The sequence below is a fragment of the Meriones unguiculatus genome, chromosome 14, assembly GCF_030254825.1.
Source record: "Meriones unguiculatus strain TT.TT164.6M chromosome 14, Bangor_MerUng_6.1, whole genome shotgun sequence".
NCBI lineage: Eukaryota > Metazoa > Chordata > Mammalia > Rodentia > Muridae > Meriones > Meriones unguiculatus.
The window spans coordinates 69,772,344-69,785,323 of NC_083361.1; the positions used below are offsets into that span (position 1 = coordinate 69,772,344).

Sequence of the window (12,980 nt, forward strand, 5' to 3'; positions counted from 1 at the left end):
CCCTGACATTATTAGTAAGGCGGGTGTGTTAGTTTGCTTTTCTGTTGCTGTGTTAAACTGACCAAAACCAACTCGGGGAAGGAAAGGGTTTATTTTGCTCAAACTTCCACACCACAGCCCAGCATCACTGAGGGAAATCAGAGCAGGAGCTGATGCAGAGGCCATGGAGGAATGCTGCCTACTGGCCTGCTCTCCATGGTTTACTCAGCATGCTTTCTTATGGGACCAAGGACCACCTGCCCAGGGATGGCCCCACTCACAGTGGGCGGGGCCCCTCGCTTCAACCATTAATCAAGAAACTGTCCCAGAGACATGCCCAAACGCCAATGCGATGGAGGTATTTTCTCAGCTGAGAGTTCCTCTTCCCAGATGTGTCTGTGTTGTGTCGTCTAAAGCCAAGCACCGTAGTGGTGCTGTGGCTTGGTTGGGAGGGGAGTGCTTATCTAGCATGCGGGAAACCATGGGTTCCATTTCCCAACGGGGAGAAAGAGAAAGGAAGGGGGTAAAATAAATCAACAACAAAAAGAGCTGGAAATGACAAAATATTTGAGATATCCAATAACACGCTTTCAAATAGTACACGAGCCAAAGAAGAAACAACATGATAATTTAAAAACTACGTGACTACATGAAAATAAAAATGTAACTCATCAGAGTGCGTGGAACGAAACAACAGCAGGAGAGGGACACTTAACGGAGTTAGAAGAGAAGAGAGATCAGAGCTGGTAAGATGGGTCACTTGGTACAGTGCCTGACTCGTGAGCACGGGCGCCTGAGTTTGAGCCCCTGCCCCCATGTTAAAAGCCGGGCACGTCAGCATAAATCTATGACTATGCACTGTGGACAGTACTTGTCACACGTATGTGTGCTATGGACAGAGGAAGGTGGAGAGTCAGGAGAGGCTCACTGGCCAGCCGGTCAAGTCAGCTGGTGAGTTCAAGGTTCAGGGAGAGACCCTGACACAAAAACCAAGGTGGAGAGTGACTGACCTCCGGCCAACACTGATCACATGTGCCTACACACGCATACACATGTACACACACACACACACACACACACACACACTCACAGAGTAAATTTTTCATTCATAGCCAGCCCTATAATCTCAGCATTTCAAAGTCAAGGCCAGCCTGGAATCTGTGGAGAGACCCTGTCAGAAAGAAAAAAGAAAAGAAAAGAAGGAAAGAAAGAAGGAAGGAAGGAAAAGACAAGGAGAAAGAGGTAAACATCATCTAAGCATCCATCTTAAAAAACTAGAAAAAAGAGATTAAATACAAAGTAAGCATAAGAAAATAAATAATGGCAATTAGATCAGAAATTGGTGACAAAGAAGACAGGAAATCACTGAAGGCTCATTCTTTGAAAGGGGCCAACATTACCAGCAACTGTTACATTACCAGGATAACTAAAGAAAAGAGAAAATTACCAATATTAGAAATTAAAAAGAACACCATCACACATACAATGGTATTAAGAAGACAGAGAAATCATGAACTCACTGCCCAATGACTTACATAACCTAGATGAAAATGCACCGAGAGGAGGACAGTATGAAGACAGCATCTACGGAAGCAGTGCCACCAGAGAGTGCTAACAGGAAGCTCTGGGTGCAGGGGTCGCTGGGGAATTCTGTTGCGTAGTTATAGAGGAAATTACACCAACACTCTAAAATCTCTTTCAGGGACAGAAGCAAGACAGCATGATTAATATCCCTCATGAACACAAATGGAAAAGTCACTAATATTACCAAATACAATTCAACAATGTGTTAAAAAGAATTATGCATCACAACCAAGGGAAATACACCCTAGGGTACAGAAGGCAGGTTCATTATGTGACAATCAACTAATGTAATCCATCGTATCAACAGGGCCGTGAAGGGAAATCACATTACCATATCAGTAGGAAAAGGTGTTTGACAAAATCTAATGCTCTAAATAAATAAATAAATAAATAAATAAATAATCTGTCAATCAACTATGACCAGGAGGGACCTTCTCAGCATCACATGGGGTAGTTACAGAAAACCTGGCAACTGACATAACAATTAATGGTGAGAAAAGTCAAAGTTTCTCTCTCTCTCAGCACCAATCGGAAAGCCCCATCTGATGCAGGAAGGAATAGACAAGAAGGAATAGACAGAAGTTCCTTTGCTCAGAGATCGCATCATAGTCTTGTAGAAATCCAAAAGAACGGAGCTCTGGACTGAGTAAGGGTTGACAGCACACAGGTCTAAACTGAGCAAGGAAGAAGAAGGCCCATCGCGCTCTGATAAGAAATAGCAAAGAACTAGGCAAAGACACTGGACTGCTTCTACCATTGGCAAGCGCCAGAAGCTGCTTAGTTCTGAGGAGAGCTCCAGGGTCTGGGCCACACAGTAGATGGTGTCATATTAACACATACGTGGAAGAAGAGAACAGGCAATGAGAAAGGAAGCTGGGCAGGGCTTCAGGAGACAGGTTTGCTCTCTTATAGCTAATTCCTCCATGTGACATCATTCCTTCCTAATGGCTTCCAATGACCAGGTCACCTCTCACTATGTCCCATCTCCTAGAAGGTTCTAGCACTTCTAATATCACAACAGGAACCATACCCAAGTTACAGCAAAGATATACCCCGTATGCATGGACAAGAAGAGTCAATATTGTCAGGAAGTCAGTTCCTCACAGCTTCATCAACAGAGTCAATGCAACCCAATCAAGATGCCACCAAGTTCTTTTGTAGATATTGCGAAACTGAATGGGTGCCCAGGCAGGGAGAGGCAAAGGATGCTTGGCATCTTTAAGAATCACTAGAGCCTGGGGGCGCAGTTCAGGATGGGGGTGTTTGCCTAGCATTCACGATAATCTGGGTTCAATGCCTACCCTACCCCAGAAGTAAAGTAAGAGGGGGGAGGATGGAGGGAGGGAGAGAAAGAGAGACTGATTTATTACACAGAATAATCAAGACAGTATGACATTTGGGACGGGGGAGTAAAAGACAGATCAATAGAACAGTATACAGAATTCCAGAAATCGTTCCCACATAAATAGCAACAAATCTTTGCCAAGGAGCAAAAGGCATTAAGATGACACAAAGAGGTGCTAGAACAACTGTACATTCAGATGTAGAGAGTAATCCAGACAGATCTTACAGCAGTCACAAAAACAAACCAAAAGTGATCACAAAGTGAAATATAAAACGCGCAACCATAAAACCCCTAGATTAAGATAACATAGGAGAAAATGTAGAGAGATATAGGTATGGTGATGACTGCATAAAATACAACACCAGAGCCCACAGTCTATGAAAGAACTGATGAGCTGGGTTTCATTAAAATTTAAAACTTTTAAGCAGACATGGTGGTACATGTCTGTAATTTTAACACATGGAGGGCTGGGCAGGAGAATCATGAAGTCAAAGCCTGTGTTACAGGAAGACCTTTAAAAATTAAAACTCCTCTGTGCGGGACTGTGGCCGGCAAAATTAAAAGACAATGAGAAAATATTTCTAGAAGGCACACGTGAGAAAGGCTTATCTTTAAAAATATATACAGAGGATGCTTACAACTCAACAGTAAGAACCCAGAAGGCCAACTAAACAGACGGCTCAGCGGTGCAACCTTCTTTCCGGCCATCGACGGAGAAGAGAGAGGAAGAAGAAAGTTGCCTGAGCTCAAGAGTTCCAGTACAGACTGGATATCAGTCTCACACCCCCTACACACACACACACACACACACACACACACACACACACACACACACACACCTTTTTAAATGGGGAAAACACAGAATACATTCAGGACACGTCAGTGAAAAGGCTATAGAGCTACTATGGCTCAGCTCATTCTGTTCTGTATAACAAAATACCATAGACTGGACTATTAAAAAAAAAAACATAAAACTGTGCTCTCTGCAGTAGCACATATACTAAAAATTGGAACAATGCAGGAAAATTTAGCCTGGCCTCATGCAAGGATGGCATGCAAATCTATGAAGTGTTCCATGTGTTTAAATGGCAAATAAGAAAAGCCCAGAAAATCATTCTTTACGTTTTAAAGGTCAGGGAAGCCAAGGACCAGGGCAATGGCCGGTTTATTGCGTAGTAAGGGTCCAATATCTGACTCCAAGGTACAATGAAGTCCCATAGAAGAAGAGAACAGGGGCAAATTCCCCCCGACAAGCCCTTTTACAAGGATTCCTAATTCCACTTAAGAAAACACAGCCTTCATGATCCTGTCATTTCCCAAAGCTAAACCCTACCCCCAACACTGCTGCATCAGGGTAAAATTTCAACAGGACATAAATATTCAAATCACAGCACCCAGCCAACAAGCGTGCAAAAGGGCAGTGAACATCACATGTCATCGGAGAATTGCAAATGAAAATGAAGACACACCGTGACGTGCTTGCTCGGGCGGCCAAAATCCCAAACGCTAATGACATCAAATGCTGGCGAGGATGTGGGCCACCAGGAACCACCATCCACCGCTGGTGAAAATGCGGCCAAGCTGAAAAACAGCTTTGCTGAACCTTCTTCGAGCATACTAAGTGACTCTACTCGGTACCTACCCAAATGAATGGAAAACCGGCCACAAGAAAACCGAATGTGGGCGTTTACTGCAGTTCCATTTATCAAGACGTGGAAGAAACCGAAATATCCTTCACAGGTGAGTTCAGATAAACCGGAGGTATAACCAGAGTGAAAGCAACAAAAGAGCCAACCACAGAAAGACCCAGGGCCAATCCGAAAAGCTATAGACTGTACGATTCTCACTGTCTAACAGTCTATAAAACGCAAACCCGTAGAGATCTACAGAGGCCTTAAAAGATCGGTGACCGCTGGTGTGGGGAGGAGACAGGGATCGAGGAGGCAGGGAACAGGGGTTCTTTAGGTGGTGAAACTACTGGGAATCCCTGCCATTACCCATCCCAGCCCACAGAAGGGACAGCGCATGGAGTGAACCCGGATGTACAGGGCAGACATGGGGCCACCGTGACGTCCAGTGCAGCTTCAGGGACTGTAGCAAATGCACACTGTGGCTCCGGAACCCGGCAGCGAGTACCCTGCTTAGTTTTCTCACTGCTGGGACCAAGTATCTGCCAAAAGCAACTTAGCAAAGAAAAGGTTTGTTCTGGCTCAGGCAGGGAAGACATGGCTCCCGCCAACGCTAAGGGTGGTTGTCCCTCCTCGGTTAGACTCTCGGGACATACACTCCCAGAGGTTTGTCTTCAAACTTACTCCAAGCCCCTTCAAGCTGACAACAGAGAATAGCCATCACATGATACGGGCGGTGATGTGAGAACTCTCTGGAGGGTTTTTTTTTCTTTTTTAATTTTTTTTTTCTTTCTCAGTTTTGCTGAGAAAATAAACACTAGTGCTTAGATCACGACTATTTCCCAGAAGCCCATGTGGTAAAGGTTTGTTCACACCCAAGTGGTGCTTTTGGGAAATGGAACCTTTAGGAGGTGGGGCCTAGGAGCTGGTCTGTAGCCCACTCCACAAGATGGAACCTATCCGTACCCGACCCAAAACTTGTAGCTGGTTAGGACACAGGCCCTGAGGGAAAGCCTAGTACTACAATCCTGCTAACTGGCCAGAGCAATAAACCGCCTCCTAAGTTCTACCTTTATATCCAGAGATTAGTACATCTCTCAACCCTCATCAGAGAAGTTTCCTTCTGCCGTAGATAGTGACAATGCGGGGACCCTCGGCGACTCAGCGGGCAGGGAACGATACTGCGGAGTGTTCCGTCCTCTACGGGACATCTCTACCATGCTCCCTCCCACACAAGTCTCAGGAATCGTCACAGAGAAGGGAGCAGAAAGAGCCAGAGAGAGCAGATGCCTTCGCAAAACGGTGTTTGTTGGACAGATCGGTGCATGTGGTCGCGCACGTGGATTCACGGTGGCTGAGGGAACATGCACAAGACTGTCTGTCGCATGTATGAAATGATCAAAGACAGAATGGGCGTGACGATGTGTATAAAACCCCTTTTTGGTATGAAGGGCAACCTGCTAAAGAAATACTGTAATATCTTAATTACAGCCAGAAAATGCTACTGCAGACAATTCCTTTTTACCTCAGACAGTTGAGGCCGCCCAAGGAACCTGTAACAGTTCGCTCTCCCTATTATCACCAGAAGTTAAAACAATGGTATCTTCAAAAGGAATAGCAGTGTGCTTTCATAATTTAACTTTTTTTTTTTTCTAAATTTAAAAATGCAGAATTCTGGCGCTTTTTTTTTTTCTTTGACTGGCAAATTAGTAGGGCCAGTGTTGGTGAGCTGTTTTTAGGAGTCCTTTGTACCTGTTAGGGTCCTGGGTAGCAGCCACAAAGCAGAGTCCGGTCCCGGTTCTAGAAGACCCTTGTGGAGAGTGGCTGCCACCCTGACTTCCCGCTCGCTCGGGGGAAATGCTACCTTTGTTTTCTGAGGAATCACACTTGTTTAAAATTAGAATATATGGCGTGAAGAGGCTGGCAACTCGCCAAGTCAATTACAAAAGGTGTAAAACACAAAAGCAAAGGTGCAGACATGCTTCAAGAATGCTTATGATGTTTTTATTTCCGCTACCACTTGGTCTCTACAGCAAATGCTTATTTTGTGCGTGTGTGTGCTCGAATAAAGCTTTGTTCATGAAATAATGGAGTTGGCATATTTGATAGATTAAAAATATAGGGCTTCTGGCCACACTGACATTTTAGATAAATAATGAATACTTTAAAAACTTCTTATTGAGATATACTCTGGATGCCATTAAAGGCATCCTTTTGAAGCATAGGCTCCGGTGGCTTTCAGGAACTGGTCAGCATCTCTACCTGACTTCAGCACAACCTGACACCCATCTTCGCTAGCAGTTCTGTGACAACACTGACCTGTTTTCTGACTATGAGACTGCCTACACCGTTTTATTTTATATAAGTGGTGTGACGTATATTACACTGGAAAACTGTCATATGCCATCAGAGCTCACCGGGACACTGGCTCTGAATGTGTGGCCCTCTGCCCCAGCCTCTGCTTTTCAGACCTAAGCATATTTGTCTCAAAGTGTCCTCCAAGGCTCTTTGCCTGAGGATAGGCTGCCAAACTCCCAATTTTTTTACAGTGCAGGTGAGGGTGATGGTGGTGAAGGAAACAGCAAAATAGTCGAAGAATTAAAAACACCGTGTCCTTGAGAACAGCTAGAAGGCAAAACATTTCCAACAGATGTTATTATTGTTTATCCCATGATACAAAATGCCTGCAGTGGGGAAGAGTTTGGCCAGGTAAATATACTCATGGAAAGAAAGCTCATTTGGGGACTTCAGATGACCGCCTCAACCTCAGTTGGTTTCTGCTGTATGTTTTAGTTTGTTTTTTCATTTGTTTGTTTTTGAGACAGGGTTTCTCCTGGACTCGCTTTGTATTCCAGGCTGGCCTGGAACTCACAGAGATCCGCCTGCCTCTGCCTCCCTGAGTGCTGGGATTACAGGCGTGTGCCACCGTGCCCAGCTCTGTTGGTGATGTCTCCGTCAGCTGCTGTTTGTTCCTTTACTGGAAAGCCCCACACAGGAGATACTCCTTCACTGGAACTGTCAGGAACTCTAGGTGTGTCTGCCTTTGTGGGGCTTCCCCAGGGCATTTCTTCTGGATGTTTTGAGCACCTGATTAGATGGTTTTTATACCGTCATCTATCTATCTTTTTTATTTATCATTTTACTCCGGATTGCAACATACTCAATAAACTCACTCATTCAAAATAGAAATATAGCTATTGTGGATCATTCTGTGAATTACACAGAACAAATGGAACTATGTATCACGTGGGTTTTTTCCTAGCTTTTTTCTCCATTCTGCATATTTTCAAAGCTCATCAACAATCTAGCATGTGTTAGTATTCTGTTCTTTTAAAATATTTGTTATTAATTTTTAATGTGTATGTGAGCACGCACGCACATACTCATAGAGGCACTGGATTCCCCTGGAGCTGAACTTACAGAGGGTTGTGAGTCCCTAGACCTGGGAGCTGGGAACTGAACCTGGGTCCTCTACAGAGCAATAGGCACTCTTAACTGCGGAGGACTCTGTCCAGGCCAAGCACGCTTTTTATGGTTGAATAATATTCCATCGTGTGGGTATACTATACTTTGCTTATTACTTCCTTCTTCAGTTGATAGATCTTCGGGTGGTTATAAATAATGACGCTATGAATATTCATGTACAAGGTTTAGATAGACAAATACTTTCTTGGCTCTTGGATACGGATTTAGGAGTGGAAGCTGTGGGTGATTTAGTAACTCTATGCTTAACTTTCTGAGGCGCCAAAGTAGCTGCACCATTTTGTCTTCCCACCAGCAATGTATCGGGTTCCAATTTGTCCACCTTCTTGTCAACACTTGCTACCGTCTGGCTTTTAGATTCAGCTCTCCTGCTGTGTGTGGGTGAGAAAAGGGTACTTAGCACACCTCTGAGGGAAGTCACATGCCTATCCGAAGACAATCTAAGACCCAGCCAGGCTGTTCGTTTATCCTGTACCCTCACTGCCGCTCCCGGGCAGCTCCTGCATGAGTGAGCTCACCTCACACTGGGCTGCTCACTGCAGGGCCTCTTATTAACAAGAGAAAAAAAAATTAACACCTTGGAAGATATTGGAAACTTAGAGAACTGGGGATGGAGAGGAAAGGAGGGAGTTAGAAATTAGTGTAAGGAATGATTTGTATGCAGTGCAAACTTGGGAGACATACTTGCAGGTGGCCCACGGGCCAGATTTCAAAGACCAGGAGGACAGACACACCCTTCTAGGTTCTGCATTCTCTGCATGAAGCTCCGAGGCCCCTGCGGAGGGGTGACTATACGAACCTCGAGTGTCAAGGACAGCCTCCACTTTTCTTACTTCACATCCGAGTTACTATCAAGAAGGCCTAAGCTCCGTGGAAAGGCAAGCTTCACATTCTTCTGGAATCTCCCTAGTGCATGTGGGACCCCCTCACGAGGCTCCTCCAGTTGCCCAGGGCAACAGCCTTCTCCAGCCCTTATCTCTACCGCGCCTTGTTTCTGTTGCTTCATCCCAACAGCAATGCCCTCGGCCCACCCTCCTTCAGCCACAGAAAGCGGTGCTCAGGAAGGAACCGGCTGAGGGGGGACGTGCACCTGCCACACAGCGAGGGCCGCACACTTTGTACAGGGCAGGGTCCCTCTATCTGGCTGACTGTGAATTCCCTCTGGTGTCATCTCTGTGCAGGCTGTCTGTCCAACACGTGTGCTTAAGAACATGGAAAACAGTTTGATGGTACCTGAAAAAAAAAAAAAAAAAAAAAAGGTACAGAAATGCCATGTGGTCCTGAAGTTCCATGGAATGGAAAGTAGAGACACAAAAAGGTAACTTATATACCCAAGTTCAAGGTGGCACTATGCACAATAGCCAGGAGGTACCAAGGCCCCAAATGGCCATCAAGAGATAAATGGATAAACAAAAGCAGACTGCACGTGTTTCCTAAAAATGAACACTCGATACATGCTGCAAACACGGGAAGGCCTTAAAAAGGCTATTAAGTGAAGCAAACGAACCAGAAAAGGGTAAATATTATGAGTTGGGTCTAGTGTAGTAATGGCTTAATCGATACCAAGCTTCCTGTTGGGATGAAGCGGTTCTGGACGGACACTGGTGACAGCCATGCTGTGGAGGTATTTCACGCCACTGACGTGGACGGGAAGATGACCAAACAGTAACTTTTCACTACACACACTTACTAGAACAAAGTGCTGGCTGGTCGCTGACTCCTGAGGTTGGGGATGGAGAGAGTGAGACCTCAGGAGGAGGGCAAGGAAGGGGAGGAGGACTGACTTGGAGCAGCTCATTATTGCCAGAGGAGCAGTCAGCAGTGAAAACCAGGCAAGCGAGAATAACACTGAATGATGCGAGAACATGATGGGGAGTTGGGGAAGCCCAGTTTTTGAGAGGGAATGGGTTAAAAGGACGTATGGGAACCAGGAGGGATGAGGACTGGAGAGTTCCCAAGAAACCAAACTGGCTACAGGCACTTGACAGAAAGTCACATCTGCTCAGGCTCTCAGGAAGTGGCTGGGTATGGAGGGCTTGCCTGGCACTGAGTTCCATTCCCCAAACTGAAAGGAATTACACCTCGAGGAGAAGAAATGTGAAGTAAGATAATGAGGTCCTTTTTAGCATCAAATTGCAGAAGTTGAGAAGAAACAAAATCATCAGACTTCCTGGAGCTGGTGCCTGGAGTGGCACGACGACATGAACGTACTTCCTGCTCCGAGCTGTACCCTTGGAATACTAACATGGTCCCGTGCTGGGTACAGTTGACCACAATTTAAAAACAAAATTGGGGAACCCTGTCGTGTGCCCGTCTCTTAACCACTGTTGATCAGGTGCTGTGTGACAGATCCCTAAAGAGGTCTGTTGATTGTCATGTGTCAAAAGCAGGAAGGCCGTGAGCTCCCGAACCAGGCAACCTTATCGCTAAGAGTCTGTTTAATGGCAATTAAAAAAAGGAGACCGCAGAGATCTCCTGCAGAGTTAGCACCACCGACGAGCTGCTTATTAAAAACATAAATGGAGGCGGGAGGGAGGGCTTAGCAGTTAAGGGTGCAGGCTCCTCTCACAGAAGGGCAGCAGTCTGTTCCCAGCACACGCGTCAGCTCACAACCGCCTGCAGCTCCAGCTCCACAGGCACACAAAACACGTCTCCGCGTACGCCTCAACACACATGCGCACATAATTAAAAATAAGAAAAGTAAATCTTTAAAAACAAAAGTAAGTGAAAATAAACCCCAAATAAACAGAACACCAAGGGCAATGACGAAAGAGCATGTTCATTCTAAAACCATGATGGATTCTAATGAGTATTCCTTACATGGAAACACTCCACCCACAATGGGGCTTCTTTAGAGTCAGTTTTGTTTTAGGGCAAAGTCTCATATAGCACAGGCTGGTCTTGAACTCTATATAACAGGTTGTTCTTGAACCATGGTCCTCCTGCCTTTACCTCCTAAGTGCTGAGGCTTCAGGCTTATGCCACCAACTCCAGCGCATCGTGCTTTATTCTTTTACTTCGTTGTTACAAAATGAGGAAGCCACCAACTCCTGCTGAGTCTAGCTGCACCCTTCTCTGCCCCTTTCTTTCTGTGTGTGTGTTGTGAACATGTGTACGTGTGTTTGCATATATGCAGACAAGTGTGAATGCGCATGCAAATGTGTGCCTTCATGTAAAGGCCCAGAGTTGATACTGGATGTCTTGATGGCTCCCATGTTGTTTCATTTTATTGTGACAAGGTTTCTCAACTGAACTCAGAGATCACCAGCTAGTCTAACAGCTAGTCTAACTTGCCCTGGGGCTCCCCTGTCTGTCTCAAAATGTTGGGACTGTAGGCTCCTGGCATGCACGCTCAGTTTTTATGTGGGCTCTGGGGATCGAACTCTGGTCCTCATACTGTGTGGCAAGGGATTTACCTACTGAGCCATCTCCCCAGTCCTCTGGACCTTCCTCTACCCGGCACATCTCACCAGACCTTGAAGAATTTGAGTATCACTTAATATCTGTTGCCTCAGAGAACCAAAACAACACACATACACACACATATGTACACACACTCACACACATAGATACATACAGATACACACAAAGTTACACACAAACATAGACACACAGGAACACAGACACCCCCCCCCCCAAACTGGAACTCACAGGTTCCAGAATTCCAACAACCACCAGTCAACACTAGGACTAAAATTATAGTGAAAAGGGTAGGTTACAAAATAGGATTACTCTATGCCAATCGTCATAAATACTAACATATAAACAAATACTCAGGCTACAACTATAAAGAAAAATGAGACAGTAATAGCCTTTACTTGTGAATCCAGTCTACTTAACAACTGTCCGTGTGAGCACCCGTGTGCATGGGAAGGCATACCAGATGCCGACCAAAGAACTGGGGGTTTCCCTGAAAAGAATCAGGAATCAGTTTGCTGAATGCATGCAAGGTCCAGACAAGGAGCGCTGATGCAGTGTGAAACTGTGTCCAGGTAAGAGCAGCACGTCTCTTGCTTCCTGAGCTAAAGGCCAAGTGCAGAACCATCTGGGCCAAAGAGAACTGGAGCGAGCACAGACAACAAGAGCGGCCGAGGAAAATACTCCAAAGAACCGTTGATGGCAGAGCTGGACAAAGAATCAACATCCCCAACGAGGTGAGTCCCCAGGCATCCAGGTGCTGCGCTCAGTAGGTCCAAACCACACACCACCCTGGGAAGAGCCAGGGTCTTTGTGGTAACTTCTCATCTGGTTTAGTTTTGAGCTTCCAACCTGCTGACCAAGGAGTTCATTACCTAGCCTCTCCCTGGGGATCCCATTACTGGAAGACTTTGGTCTTTCGGGCATATTTATGAAAGAGAATTTGTTTTCACATTTATTGGTCCAAGTCACAGGTGACTGCCAAACAGCTCGCTAATCTGCAGGAACCCACCAACGTGGCCTCAGGAATGCAGGTGTGCTGGTTTCCGGCTCAGGCGGCCTGAGAGCAGAACAGCTGCCCTTTGTCTGCTGGGAAGAATGGAGTCCTGCGGGCCCGTCCCCTCTCCCAGGGTTCCTTTCACACCCAAGGGCACAGCTCATGACACTACAGGCAGGAGGGTGAGGCAAGGCGGATCTGCCCGTGGGGAGCAACAAGCTCCAGGACATACACAAAGAAGCGATGTGCTGAGAACGTGGTGTCATGAAAGGCTGAGGCACTGAGGGAAGTCCTCTAGGAAGGAGGCCTGGTCGGTAGAAAGGGACTCTTCTAAAGACATGCCAAGTTTACTGTGACGTGGAGACAGCGTGCCACCTACCAGCCCTTTATCTGCTACAGTCCAAAGAACACAGTAGGTGGAAAATATCCACTGGGTACTAACGTGGCCAGGCCCAGTGGTGCAGCCCTGCAATCCCAGCAATTTGGGAGGCCGAGTCAGGAGGACTGCTATGAGTTCAAGGCCCAAACCCAAACAAACCTAATTATT

At 46.0% G+C, this 12,980-nt stretch overlaps 1 protein-coding gene and 1 non-coding gene across 2 annotated transcripts in view; one reads left to right on the forward strand and one right to left on the reverse strand.

Moving 5' to 3' along the window:
• Nucleotides 1-12,980, reverse strand: part of Homer2 (homer scaffold protein 2) — a 96,036-nt gene that overhangs the window by 57,214 nt on the left and 25,842 nt on the right. The gene's annotated exons all lie outside the window — the stretch shown is intronic.
• Nucleotides 3,885-3,991, forward strand: LOC132647867 (U6 spliceosomal RNA). Its single transcript, XR_009586207.1, has one exon. It is a non-coding gene; the product is annotated as a U6 spliceosomal RNA (small nuclear RNA).